Source organism: Heterocephalus glaber, unplaced genomic scaffold (genome assembly GCF_053883595.1).
Source record: "Heterocephalus glaber isolate CG9 unplaced genomic scaffold, H.glaber_assembly_v1.0 deba00001457, whole genome shotgun sequence".
Classification (NCBI taxonomy): Eukaryota; Metazoa; Chordata; class Mammalia; order Rodentia; family Bathyergidae; genus Heterocephalus; species Heterocephalus glaber.
Genome location: NW_028258305.1, coordinates 28,474,270 through 28,489,171, shown reverse-complemented (window position 1 = coordinate 28,489,171; position 14,902 = coordinate 28,474,270).

Sequence of the window (14,902 nt, the reverse complement as noted above, 5' to 3'; positions counted from 1 at the left end):
TCTGGATTTATTAACTCATTTCTTCTTTACAAGAACACCATGAGATAGGTGCTATTATTCTCCCTATTTTAATGAAGAGGAAACTGAGGCTCAGAGAAAGTCAATAACTTGTCCATCATCAAGCAGCTTAGTAGAGCCTTAATTTGAATTTGAGTAGTCTGGTTCCAGAGCTTGTGCTTGTATTTACTCTATAGTAACCCTCAGGAGGAATATTAAGAGCTAGGAGGCTGCAATACAGGGACAATTAGACTAATATGATTCACTGTACTGAGTATGAAGTGAGGCGTAACAGTTTTTCAGAAGTCACACAGCAGGTCAAACACACTTGCCTCCTGTGACTATCGAATATGTTACTCCATTCCAGATTTCCTGTCTCAAGTAAGGTGCCCTGGTCAAGTGCCTTGAAAGGTCTAACATTTTGCCCATTTCCCCACTTTTTCAACTTTCATCAATTCTAAAAGAGACTGATATTGTTGTTGATCTTTTGGAGCCATTACTTATATTTGTGTTTTCTAAAAAATAATTTTTGACAATTGTATGTGTCTTGATAAATAGAAGCAACACTTGATTTTGTTTCCACTCATCTTCAGACATGGGCACTGTGGTAATTTGTTCCTATTGAATGAAAAGTTTCTGGGAAGGGATGCTTGAGAGAGAAATCTCTGGGTTCTAATTTGTCAATAGAAGGGGATTCTTTAGGAATTTTGTATCAAACTTTCCTTAGGATTTGTGGAACCCTGCCTTAGTAGGAACACTCACTAATATGTAAAGAGTGAGGCATCATGGAGGATTCAGTTATGAAAATACAGATTTGCTGCAATCAATAACAGTAGGAACTAAGATTTTTGCTTCATTTCTTATCGCATTGTCCCTGAACATGAGTGCTCTCAGATTAATTAATAACAAGATTATTTTTGCATCTTTGGGTCTTGGCTTCTTTGGGACTGGGAGTTACATATGCTTGGCATGTGTTAGCTAGAGTTTTTAAACAGATGGCCACATGCTTTTCTCCCTCTAGGAAACTTGCTTGGTTGTTTGTCCTCTAGTTCTCATGGTAACCAAAGAAGGTTGTTAACATTTTTTTGTCACTAAGTCTCAGAGCTGTCAGACAGTCACAGCTGTGGCACGAAGGGTTGACCTTTTGTTGTATTTTTTAAATTTATGTTGATGGGGTCGTATTACATTTACTTTCACTCACTGTAGTTGCTAAGTTGGAGGGATCACCACCTCCCATTGGAACCTGGACTATCTTGGGAGAAAGGCAGCTGGAACCTGAAGTAGAACCTTGCAGAGTTCAATCCAGCAAGAAGTCGGGGAGATCAACTTGGGCCTTGCAGCCAGAAATCAGCCTGAATCTCAGTGGACTGTGGTTGGTTTTCTGAGACTAATTGACTTAGATCTGCACACTGCTGTCTATGATGCCTGTTGTGACAGCAGAGACATACACTGAAAGAGGTCCTTTATTTTTATTTTTAATTTTTTTCAAAGTTATTTTTTCTCATTTTCCTATCTCTCTCTCTCTTTCCTTCCCATCTTGCTCTTCATCTCTCTCCATTTTTGTTCCTGTTCCTGTCCTAATTTGGATTTCTTTTTTCTTTCTTTTTCTCTTCTCTTTTTTTTCTTCTCTCAACTGTCATTACTTTTATAGGAAAGTGAACAGAGTTTCTAGCTTCCCTATTGCTATTAGTTTGTTCCATTCTTGTCTTTGTGTTTTCATTCTGTTTTTTTCTCTTGTTTTCAACAGTTTCCCAAAGTTTACGAGATCTTTCTGTGTACTCTGGGCTCACTTCTAACCTCTCCCTATCTTCTATTCATCTATCTCTTCCTCCTTAATTCCTTCTAAATCTTCATCCTTGCTATATTGAAGAGTATATTAACTAAAAACATATTTTGGACTGGTCTTCAATTTTGATTTAATTCACATGGTTAAAGGTGATAGACTAATAGCTACCACAAATTGTCATTTTCTAAGCTGTGCTTGATGCTATTGTTATTGCTGATTGTATCACTTGGGCTAAGGTGTTGTGATTGATCTAATCTGTTGTCCTTCCTGGTATACTGAAAATGAGATTTCCTAAGAGTCATTAGAGACTCAAAAACCTAAAGACCAACTATATCTGGAAGACACCTCTGAGAAGCAGTCATTCCATATATATTCTAAATACAAGCAAAAAAGATACTTACAATGAGTAATACTGAAGTATCAACTCAGGAATTTAACCAAAAACAGTACCAACAACAAAAATAGAAATAAGAAGACACCTGAACAAGGTGCAAACCCAGACTTCCAGCTCACCAAAGGCAAATTCGGGGGGAAACAAGGTGGAAAAATCTGATAACCACCTGGACACCCTGAAGTGATAACAGGAAGTAACAAAACAGGTGAACAAGGCTCTAGAAAAATTCAAAACAAAATAATTTCCCAGATAACTACAGAGATGGTGAGCAGAATGAAAGACATGATTACAGACTGTAGAAGAGAAACACATAAAAAATAGAAGATCTCAGGACCATGATGGAAGCCATGAATGCCCAGCATGGGAAAAAAATGGAATCCATGAAACAGATTCAAACAGATACCCAGGAGATTAAAAATGCTACTGAAAGTATTAGCAGCAGAATGAGGCAATGTGAACACAGAATATCAGATATAGAGGACAGGGTTGTGGTTAGTAACCTTGAAAAGAGAGATCTCTTAAAAATAGTAAGGGACCATGATCCAGCAGCTGCTAGATGAGGCATAGAAGAATAACATAAGAGAGATAGAAGTCCACGAAAAGCAGGAGAAAGTACAAATGACATAAAAAACCTGTTCACAGAATTAATGACAGAAAACTTCACAAACAGAACAAAAGAATTTGATATACAGATAAGTGAGGTATATAGGACTCCAACTAGCCATGAGCAAAAAATATCTAAACCTAGACATATAATAGTCAAAATCCCAGAAACCCAACAGGAGAACAAAATACTACAAGCAGTTAGAGTAAAGAAACAAACCACATAGAAAGGAAAGCCCACCAGAATCGCAGCAGACTTTTCAACACAAACCCTCAAGCCAAGGAGAACAAGGAGTGAGGTATTTCAAGCCCTAAAAGAAAACAACCTCCAACCTAGAGTGATGTATACTACAAAACTATCTTTCAAAATTGATGGGGAAATACGATACTTCCACGACAAAGAACACTGGAGAAACTTCATGAATACCAAACCATCACTCCAAACAATTCTAAACAATATCCTAAAAAAGACAATGATGGTCACAGCTCCATGAGGCCCAACAGAGCAAAACCACCAGGCAAGGCAAGAAATTAAAAGGAGAGGGGAGAAAAATAAAAAATAAAAGAGTCAACAAAGAAAAATAACATGACAAGCATAAGTCAATACATATCAGTTATAACCATCGATATTAATGGGCTCAATTCACCAATCAAAAGAAATAGACTGTCAAGAATGGATTAAGAAGCAAAACCCAACAAAATGCTGTATTCAAGAAACACACTTAATTCAAAAAGAAATTCATAGACTGAAAGTAAAAGGATAGAAAACAGTTCTCCTTGTGACAGGAACCTGGAAAAAAAGCAGGGATAGCTATCTTATTTGCAGACAAAGTAGATTTTAAACCAAAACTAATTAAGAGAGACAAAGAAGGTCACTACACCCTTGGAAAGGAAAAAAATCCAAGAGGAAGAGATGACAATCATAAATATATATGCACCAAATACGAATGCCCCCAACAATACAAATAAATATTAATGGTCATGAAAAACCAAATAAGCACTAATACAATTGTAGTGGGGAACTTCAATACTCCACTGTCACAAATAGACATTATCTAGACAAAAAATCAACAACAAAATGCTAGAACTGAACCAAGCTTTTGAACAAATGGACTAATAGATGTCTATAGAGTGTTCCACACTACAAAATCAGAATATACATTCATTTTGGCTGTACATGGGTCATTCTCCAAAATAGACCACTGCTACCTCATAGAACATGTTTAAGTAAATGCAAAGGAATTGAAGTTATCCCTTGTATATTATCAGACCATAGTTCAATTAAATTGTTGATAAATAGCATAAGAAACCACAAGAACTCCATAAACACATGGAAGTTGAATAATACTCTCTTGAACAACCAATGGGTCAAAGAGGAAATTAAAGAAGAAATTAGACAGTTTCTCCAAGTAAATGATAATGCCAGTACAACATACAGGAATCTATGGGACACAATAAAAGCAATTCTACAAGGGAAATTCATAGCAGTGAATGCCTATACTAGGAAAACAGAGTGAGCTCAAATAACCTAAGGCTGAACCTCAAGCTCCTAGAAAAAGAAGAGCAAGACAAACCCAAAGCTTGTATAGGGGAGGAAATTATAAAGATCAGAAAATATAAAGAGCAGAAATTATAAAGAGCAGAAATCAATGCAGTGGAGACTAAGAGAATGATACAAAAAATCAACAAATCAAAGAGTTGGTCTTTTGAAAGAATAAATAAAATCAGTAAACCCCTAGCCAACTATATGAAAAAAAGGAAAGAAAAGAATCAAATCCATGCAATTAGGAATGAAAAAGGTGAAGTCAAAACATCCAGCAGAGGATCATCAATACCTACTTTGAGAACCTGTACTCTAATAAAACGGAAAGCACAGAAAAAATGGACAGATTCCTAGATACATAAGAATTACCAAAGTTGAATGAAGAAGACATAAAAACTCTAATAACCCCAAGTATAATCAGTGAAATGGAAAACGTAATTGAAAATTTATTAACAAAGAGGGCTGGGAATTTAGCTCAGTGGTGCCACCGCCTGCCTTGTAAGTGCAAGATCCTGAGTTCCAACCCCAGTACCAAAAAAAAGCAAAGCCCAGGTCCTGATGGCTTCACTGCTGAATTCTATAAGACATTTAGAGAAGAACTAGCACTACTACTCTTTAAACTCTTCAATGAAATTGAAAGAAAAGCAATACCTCCAAATTCATTCCTGTAAGCAAGTGTTACTTAGATTCCAAAAGCAGAGAAAGACCCAACCAAAAAAGATAACTATAGGCCAATCTCTCTAATGAATATAGATGCAAAAATCCTTATTATGATACTGGCAAACAGAATACAGAGGGTCATCAAGAAGATCATACATCCTGACCAAGTGGGATTTATCCCAGGGATGCAGGGATGGTTCAACATATGTAAATCAATAAATGTAATACACTATATTAACAGAGCTAAGGACAAAAACCATATGATCATCTCAAAAGATGCAGAAAAAGCATTTGACAAAATTCAACACCCATACACGATACAAACCCTACAGAAAATTGGAATAGATGGTCTATATCTCAACCTGATAAAGACTATCTATAAAAAAACCAACAGCCAGTGTCATACTAAATGGTCAAAAACTTAAAACCTTCTCGCTAAAATCAGGAACAAGACAAGGATGTCCACTATCACCACTCCTGTTCAATACAGTTCTGAAAACATTAGCCATAGCAATTAGACAAGAGAAAGAAATAAAAAGAATAAAGATAGGAAAGGAAGAAGTTAAACTGATTATTTGCTGGCAATGTGATACTCTACATAGAAGATCCCTAAAACTCGGCCAAAAGACTCCTAGATTTAACTGACAGATTCAAGAGTAGCTGGATACAATGCCAACACTCAAAAATCAAAAGCCTTCTTGTATACAAATAACAGACTCACAGAGAGAGAAAATAGGGAAACAATCCCTTTCACAATAGCATCCCCAAAACTGAAATATCTAGGAAGCAATCTAATGAAGGAAGCAAAAGACCTTGACATTGAAAACTACAACACTCTGAAAAAAGAGATAGAATAGCATACCAGAAAATGGAAAAACATCCCTTGTTCCTAGGTAGGAAGAACCAATATAGTGAAAATGGCCATACTTCCAAAACTGCTATATATTCAATGAAATTCCGTTTGAAATCCCAATAGCATATTTCATAGAACTAGAGAAAACAATCCAAAAATTCATTTGGAACCAGAAGAGACCTAGAATAGCAAAAGCAATTCTCGACAACAGAGACATGACAGGGGATATCACAATCCCCAACTTGAAAGTATACTGCAAAGCCACTGTGATAAAAACAGCATGATACTGGCAAAGAAACAGACCTGAAGATCAGTGGAATATATTAGAAGATGTAGAAACAACTCCAGACATACTCAACTACCTCATTTTTGACAAAGGAGCCAATCATCCTCACTGGAGGACAGCTAGCCTCTAATAAATAGTGTTGGAAAAACTGGATTTCATGTTGCCAAAGATTGAAACTAGACCTCTATCTTTCACCATGCAATAAACTAAAATTGAAGTGGATTAAAGATCTAAATATTAAAACAGAAACACTAAACTTCCTGGAAGATAAGTTAGGTAGAACTCTCAAAGACATTGGCATAGGAAAAGACTTTATGAACAAAACCTCAGTAGCACTGGAACTAGCACAAAGAATCAATAACTGGGATCTCATCTTACTAAAAAGCTTCTTCACTGCAAGAGAAACCAATAGAGCTAAGAGACAACATACAATGTGGCAAAAAATTTTTATCAGCTGTTCCTCAGACAGAGGACTATTATCTAGAGTATATAAGAACTTAAAAAAATCAACCCCCCAAATATAAAGGCCCAATTCAAAAATGGGCTTCTGAAATGAACAGACATTTCTCAGACAAAGAAGTCAAAGCAGCAAATAAACATTTGAAAAAATCTTTAACATTACTGGTCATTTGAGAGATGCAGATGAAAACAACACTGAGATTGCACCTCACCCCAGAAAGAATGTTTGCTATCAAGAAATCAACCAATAACAAATGCCGGCAGGGTTGTGGGGAGAAAGGAACCCTTCTCCATTGATGGTGGGAGTGCAGACTGGTGCAACCACTATGGAAATCAGTATGGAGATACCTCAAAAAACCAGGATTAGAGGTCCCATTTGACCCAGCTATTCCTCTGCTGGATATCTTCCCAAAAGAATTAATAGAATCATACCACATTGATATATGCACACCCATGTTTACAGTGGCACAGCTTGTAATAGATAAAGCTTGGAAACAGCAATAGTCCAATTGCCCATCAACTGGAGACTGGATAAAGAAGATGTGGTTTTTTTTTTTTTTTTTTTTTTAAAATAAAATGGAGTACTACTCAGCCATAACGAATGAGAAACTAGAGACATTTATAGCCAACTGGATGCACATTGGGGCCATACTCTTAAATGAAATAAGTAGGACACACATGTATAAATGTTGAATAGTTTCTCTGATGTGAAAAACTAAAAGTGTAAATAAGGGTCAAGATGTATAATTGATAGTGTAAAATAGGAAGAAAAGGTCTAAAGGAGTAGGAGAAGTGGGAGGGTTAGGGAAAGAAAAGAAGGGAAAGGAAAAAATATGAGAAAAGGAAAAAATAGAAACAAAGCCTTTGTAAATGGGAGGGGCAGAGGGAGTGAAGAGAGGGCAGGTGCATGGGAAAAAAATAAGAACCAAGATGCATCATGTAAAGGTACAAGATCCCAATGATGAATGTAACTCTATTGTATACCTAAGATGTACCAATAAACTTAATGGAAAATAAAAGAATTTAAAATGTTGCACTGTGCCTAGGGCATCTCTTGTTGGGTCTTTCAAAGCATGACCAACAACATGATTAACAGGGTGTTGAGTCATATCAGTTGTATCTACAATGTATGCCATTTCCCATAATTCACTCTGATGTAATTGGATGTATGAGAAGCGGTCCATATGTATAAACCTTTAACAAGCTCCAAGTGAAGAAGGTCATTATACTTCATGTCAGCAATTTCAGCACACATGCATCCTGATTTGAAGTTTCAGAAATTTTCAAGGATCTTTATTATTGTTATTTCTAGGTAGTGGACCTTAGGACAAAGATCAGAGGGACTGGCCCTGGGTCATTGCCCATGTTTAGGTGAGTGGAGGAGAGTTCACCCAAAAAAGGTATACACACTTTCACAGTTTGCTGTACTAACAAATGTCTGGAGGTTAATGGCTGCCATTTTGAACACCTCTTATAATAGTAGAAGCCAAAGGTAACATATTAATCTCATGATGTCTCAATAAATTTAGTACTAAAATAGTTTTTTTTGAAAAAAAAGAAAGAAACACCAATGGTTATAAACACCAAATGACATTTTTTGAGTGCCTTATAAGTATCAGGTACTGTGTCAGACTCTTAAAAAATTGTTTTATTCAGTTGTTATAATATCCCTAAATAGAAAGTAGTAACTCTTATTATTTTTTACAAACAAGAAAAGTGAAGTTCAGAGTGGTAAAGGCAATGTCACGAGATTACCCGGATAGACTGAGAGCTGGAATTTGAATTCAGTTTCTGATTCCAGAACCAGCATGTATGGGTATTGTTCTGCTTGGGCAAGTCTTGCTGGCTATATGGACAAATCTCGTCTTCCCTCCAGTGCTCAGCAAATACTTATTGTGAATGAACGAAGGAATAAATGAATACCTGTGAGAACGGCAAGCTTCAATTTTTTCTAACAGGTTCAGAGGAATTTCAAAAGCTGTAAGTTACTTTAGGACAGTAAGGTCAAGTTAGAGGTCACTTGTTAACCTCACTCTCCTAAACGCCTTAGTGACAGAAAAACTACAAGGTTTCATGCTTCTAATTATCCAATTGTCTTCGAGTTCAAGGTTTCAGTTTTTGAAGGTGCTGATCGCTGACTTCTGATTTGAATGAGTCCGAGACCCACGTACCTCTGCCATGGCCCAAACTCACCTTGAAATCAGTAGGAGAATCTCCTTGAGTAAGAAGAAAGGGAGAAAGAGGGCACTGTGGGGGAGTGTTAGTCTGGCTTTGTGTGTATGTGTGTGCGTGCGCTCAAACACACGCTTCAAATCTGCCGTTTAGAAAATATCCTCCTCTCTACCTGGTATTTTGTGGGTATTTATTTATCTTTTCATCAATCACGTTCCTCTTCTTTCAGAAACTTCCTTGATCATTCCTCTGAGGTACTATTTTAGGAAATGCTGTGGTCATTGTGCAGCAGCAAACCTTAGGATAATGTTTGAAATCAAACACAACATGCAGTTTTCCAGGGGGACATTTTAAAGTGTTTCTTCCAGAGTCAGGGTCAAAACTCTTAAATTAGGTCTTTATTTTAGATTTTGATTTTGAGACTCAATACTTCTGTATTAGTTGCCCTTCCCTGAGACAAATGTATTATATTTTAAATCAGGACTCTTTAATAGATAATTTGTTATAACATAGGAGAAGGAAGCTAATTTCTTAACAACTCCATGGAAAACACAAAATGGTTCAGGGAGATTTCAGAAAACTTCCCTGGAGGATACAGATTAACAATTTCTCTGGTTCTTATGAATTCTCCCAATATTTGGTAAAGAATCTTATTCATAGTAGATGCTTAATAAATACTTGTTAGATGGATGAATGAACAAATATCCCTGGGCCCATGACAGGGAAAGCTTTGATTTTCCTTTGTTCAGGTTAGGTAATGGAGTCACATTAAAGATACATAAAAGTTGACGAAAAATGAACAATTAATTAACAAACATTTATATTTCAGTGTTAGGAAATATGGTATGATAAGGAAAACAGTTAAGACAATGATTTGTACAGAATCAACTTGTTTAGGAAATGAAAACATCACAAGTTACATTTTGACAAGATCAAATATCACATTTAACATACATGTATGACAGACAATGTTTCTGATTTTGATATTAACATACCATCAGTTATACACATGAGATATATTGTCAGTTCAATTTTGGGTTGTGAAATATATAATTTTTTGATAGGACATTTCAGATTATAACATATTTCAGGCAGCATGCAGGAAAAGTCATTTATTGTACATTTGTTAGGACGCACTTCACACAAAGCTTCCATTGTTTGGTCATTAGATCAGTATTATAGAAATATTTGAAATAATATTATGGTTGAAATCAGCAGTTGTATTCACTGGCTGAGAGCATATCTGGTAAAAATAAAACTCTCTGAATTCATTCATTGACAAAATGCACAGTCATCATAAACTAAATTCGTTCAAAATTGTTTTTCCACAATTAATTCTCATTTATTGGTGATATAGCAGCTGCAGGGAATCTGAATTCTGAGAGCTGGTTTTACATAATAGCAGAAATTTATTCTTCTGGGAATCACGTGATTACAACAAAGATGTTTATCATTTGAAATCACATATTATAACAACGGTGCTGTACAGACATCACAAATATTTGGTGTCTCCAAGTCTTAACAAATATTATGCTGTGGTTATTTCACAAAGAGACTAGATTAACAGGCAGTGTAAATCACATATATCTTAATATTTTAAAAATACATTTTGTACAATACGCTTCTCATTTCTTCACTAGCATTTCCTTTGGGTGCTTTTTTGTCTTTATACTTACAGTCCTTAGAGAAACTGTGAGTCTCTGGCTCGTGCCAAGAAAGTCAATAGGATTGATATTTTCCCACAAGAATATGGCTGAGTGTACGTTGAATCACACAGTCAACAAAGCAACATTAACTTGTAACAGATTCTTTTTAAAATTCAAATAAAATCTAATTGTTTTAAAAGACAGTAGTTTGAACAAAACTCTAGTAATCAAAATTTTTATTTACAAAACATTTGAATATATTTTTAAATGGCTAGTTCTTGCTAACTGCACAGATTAAATATCCTTGATGCACACAGTCTGTTAACATCTTGTGCAACATTTCAGGCCTTTAAGTTATATGAAATGGTTAGACGAGAAAATTAAATAGCCATTTCCATCCACTCAAAGTGCTTTAAGGGGAGCATTTTAATGCTTCCCATGTTAGACAACATCTGCTGTTACTGTTGGTACCTCTAACTGTAAAGACCAGCTGAAATTCCCAAAATGCATAATGCAGTATAAGAATTGGAGGAAAGAGTGATAAGTTTACCGTAAAATATTAGAATTCAAATATAGCTTGATGTTGTTGACCCAAGACACCATACCTCTCCTATTCAAGGCTTCTGGGTATTACATTGGCTTTAAAAATATTTCCTTGGTCCTTAGAAATACAAAATACTAATTTTCAAAAGATAGACGATGATAAGGAAAGCATTTCTGACAATCATGTTCATAATAGAAGAAGTTAGTCTACATTTACAGATCATTAAACAGTTTTCTTTGGCAGGAAACTTTATAAATATCATCCATTATTCCTTCAGTGAGGCCATTTTCCCTTTTGATAATATCAGGTAACTGGTCACTCATTAACTACTTTAAGATAATAAGAAAACATCACAGATATAAAATATTTAAGTGTAGCACATATTCTTTCTGAAAATTAAGTTCCAAGTGTATTGATTCATTGATAGTAGAGAAGATATTTTACACAGGTTTTTCTAACAGCGTTTTTACATATTGTAATTTCAACAATATGATCACCAATGAGGGTATGTCTACCTTTATTCCACATAAAATTTTATCACTGAAGCACACTAAAAAAAACCACACTGGAAACTGAATATTATACATTGTGTTTTCCACAAAATGAGTAACATATGGTGCATATACTTGTGTGTCTTTTGGGCTCAAAATGGCAATTCTTAAGCGATTACATTCATCAGCATGAAAGACTCAAAACTGAAAAATTCACTTAAGTATCCAAATATCTGACTGATATGCCATCACTCAGAAATTTCAAAGTGCTGCGTATTTATTCTAAAAAATAGCTTCAGATGTATGAGAAATATTCCAGGTAAGCTGGAGAAATATTAGGGTTGCTTGCTGCATTTTCCAAGGTAAGATCTCTTAGTTGTGCCTCTCTTCCTTCTACTCTCCTCCTCCCTTCCTTTGAAGATTATTTGTGATGTATCCTTCAAACATGTTATATGGTATGCACAGGATGTCTTTTCCTTTTTGACCCAGTGTAGGGAATTCTTGATTACTATTTGGGGAGATGAGGTTTCTTTTTGTTGTTGTTGTCATCAATGCATTAGTACAGAGGTGAGGTTTCTGACATGATGTCGTGCCACCCTTTTTTTTATGGATTGCCCCTTGCTCTGGATCAGAATGAGTTCAATTCACCACCACAGTTTTCCATTAACCTTATCCAGTGGGGAAAATCTTCCATCAGTAACCATCAAGAACGAGACAGAAGTCCAAGAGAAGTCTTCCTTCTCACCTGCTCCTCAACTCTGTCAGTGGCACAGAGCACTTTTGTGCATATATACAGTATGTACAGCATGCTGGTCCCTTCCCTTCTCTGTGTTGAGAAAGCCACATGTCCTCTGGTGTGAGCTTGATACTGTCTACAAATATGGATCAGTGGAACTCAGGGAAGTCCTGTTGTAATAACAGTTGTCCCAGCAATGATTGTTATTATGGCTTTATTGGAATAGTGTTGAGTTGCACCACTGACCTATGAATAGTACTGAAAGGCAAAGCTGTAGAGGTACTAAAAGATAATTATCCACTACCTTCTAATGTCAGGGCCTTTAATATATTTATTAGTATATGTTTGTGAAACATAATAATTACACCTATCTTTGGGAACTGGTACATATACTAATGCATCTTGATCACTTTTACTCACCCTTCCCCTCTTAACCTTCCTTCTTCCTCCTTCCCCTGATCTGCTTCCCTTTATTCCCTTCCCATCTCCATAGAGGCTACCTCCCTATTTCTTACCACCTCTCTTTAATTTTGCTGTATTTACACTTTGGGTTCCTCTTATGAGTGAACCCATGTGATACTTAACCTTCTGCATCTATTTTAGTTAGAATTATGGTCTCAAGATCCATCCATTTATCTACAAATAATTCAAATGTATCCTTCTTTATAGCTGAGTGGATATATATAGCTATATATCCACTGTGTATAAATACCACATTTTCTTTATCCATTCATCTCTTGATGGGCCTATTGGCTGCTTCCACAATTTAGATATCATGAATTGTGCAGATGTAAACATGGATATGTATGTTCATTGTAATATGATCACTTTAGCTCTTTTGGGAAGATACCCAGAAGAATAGCTAGGTCAAATGTAATTTCTCTTTTTAGTTATTTGAGGAATCTCCATACTGATTCCCACGGTCCTGATACTAGTTTACATTCTCACCAACAATGTAGAAGGGTTCTTTTTCCCCGAATCCTCTCAGCATTTGTTGTTTCCTGAGTTCTTAGTAATAGCCATTCTAAGTGGAATAAGATTTGATGTACTTCCTAAGTAAAGGTCTTTAGAGTGTGTCACTTTCCCCCCTGCTTTTTCTGTGATAAATTTTAAATCAAGGTTTCAAGATTTCAGTATCTGAGCCAATAGCACAAAGCATGTGGACGAAGAAAAGCCATTGTTGGGACTTGGCCTTGGAAACCCCTGTGACTACGGAGGTCAGGAAGAAGGTAACAGCTCTTGATCTCTTTGATGGATCTGAGTGAATTCCTGTCATTCTGACCCAGTCTCTTCCCCTGCAAGGATGAAACTGGCCTGAAAGGTGTAATCATTCTAGGAAGTAGCTTCTTAGCAAGGCTTTGACATTGAGCAAAATTTAGGATGTGCAATGGAGATGTAGATTATGGTGGACACTGGCGGTGTGGGAGTTGGTGGAGCTACCTTGAGGTGGGACACGGTAGGATCAGAGAAGTGGGAAAAGATCCAATGAGATGATGTGCTCAGCCACAGCAAATGGATGCCCAAACACACGCTCAAGCTTTGATCACCGACAGGAGAACACAGATTTTAGAGGAGCAGTTAGAACAAAAGATGTCTATCACTAATTCTCATCCCCCCATCCCAGAAAAGAGCAGTCATTTCAAAATAGCTGACAATTCTGGCTCCTGAGGGAGGACTAAAGTGATAGTTCTAGTGTTTGCCTCCAGAATATCATTATGGAGCTTATATGTTAGGCTTTTTCTTTTTTAGATCCTTTGAATTACTTTTTCTAGATCAACAGGAAGGACCAAATACATATGGGCGTTTTAAGTGCACATAACATATTTTTTTTCAGATTAAATTTAAGGGAAAACACACACACACACACACACACACACACACTCCACAACCCTAAGTTTCCTTGTCTAAGCCATTTTTATATGCAAAGTCCCTTGGTGACTCTCTACTTCAGTCCTGGCCCAGAGCAAATGAGAAAGCCTAGAAAGGAGGTCTCTGGGGACTTGGGGTCGTGCCTGCCCTGTCTGTGGTTTTCAAGTTTTATGAGCCATGTGGGCCTTTGGAAACACCTTCTAAAAACCAAAGCTCACTCATCACTAGTGGCCATTTATCTCAGCGTCTACCCACTCTTCAAACTGGAAGACTGTCACCAGACAGTTACACAACACTGCAGCACTAGGGCAAATGGGCAGAGCTAATCCATGAAGAGAAAGACCTCCAAGATCATTTTCTAGGCCCTTGGGCAGTCAAGTAAATCAGATCAGCTCTTGCTTTTAAAAAGAATGATAAAGGCTAATCAGAAATCTCTCTGACTGGCAAGCCTGCCCAAAGCCCACTTATATCAGAAACAAATAGTTCTAAGGATAAATTTTCCTTTAAATGGCATTGTAGGTCTGAATGGTGAACATTTCTGCCCGTACACTAGCTTCATTGTACCAAGGCGGAGCTTACAATTTAAGCTTTCAAGCTTCTTCCTGGGAAGAAGCAGAGTTAAACCATGGTGACATTGATTATTCTGACCATACAGAGCATGGTGTGCATAAATGGTTTTAAATTGGAACACAAATCAGAATCATCTGAAGGGCTTATCATGACCCACTTTGCTAAGCCTATACCTCGAATTTCTGATTCATATATTTGGTCAGGGGTTTCAGCTAGGGATGGATAATTTGTACAACTAACAAATTTCCAAATTGTTGCTGATGGTGGTTGTCTGGGGATCAGACTTTAAGAAT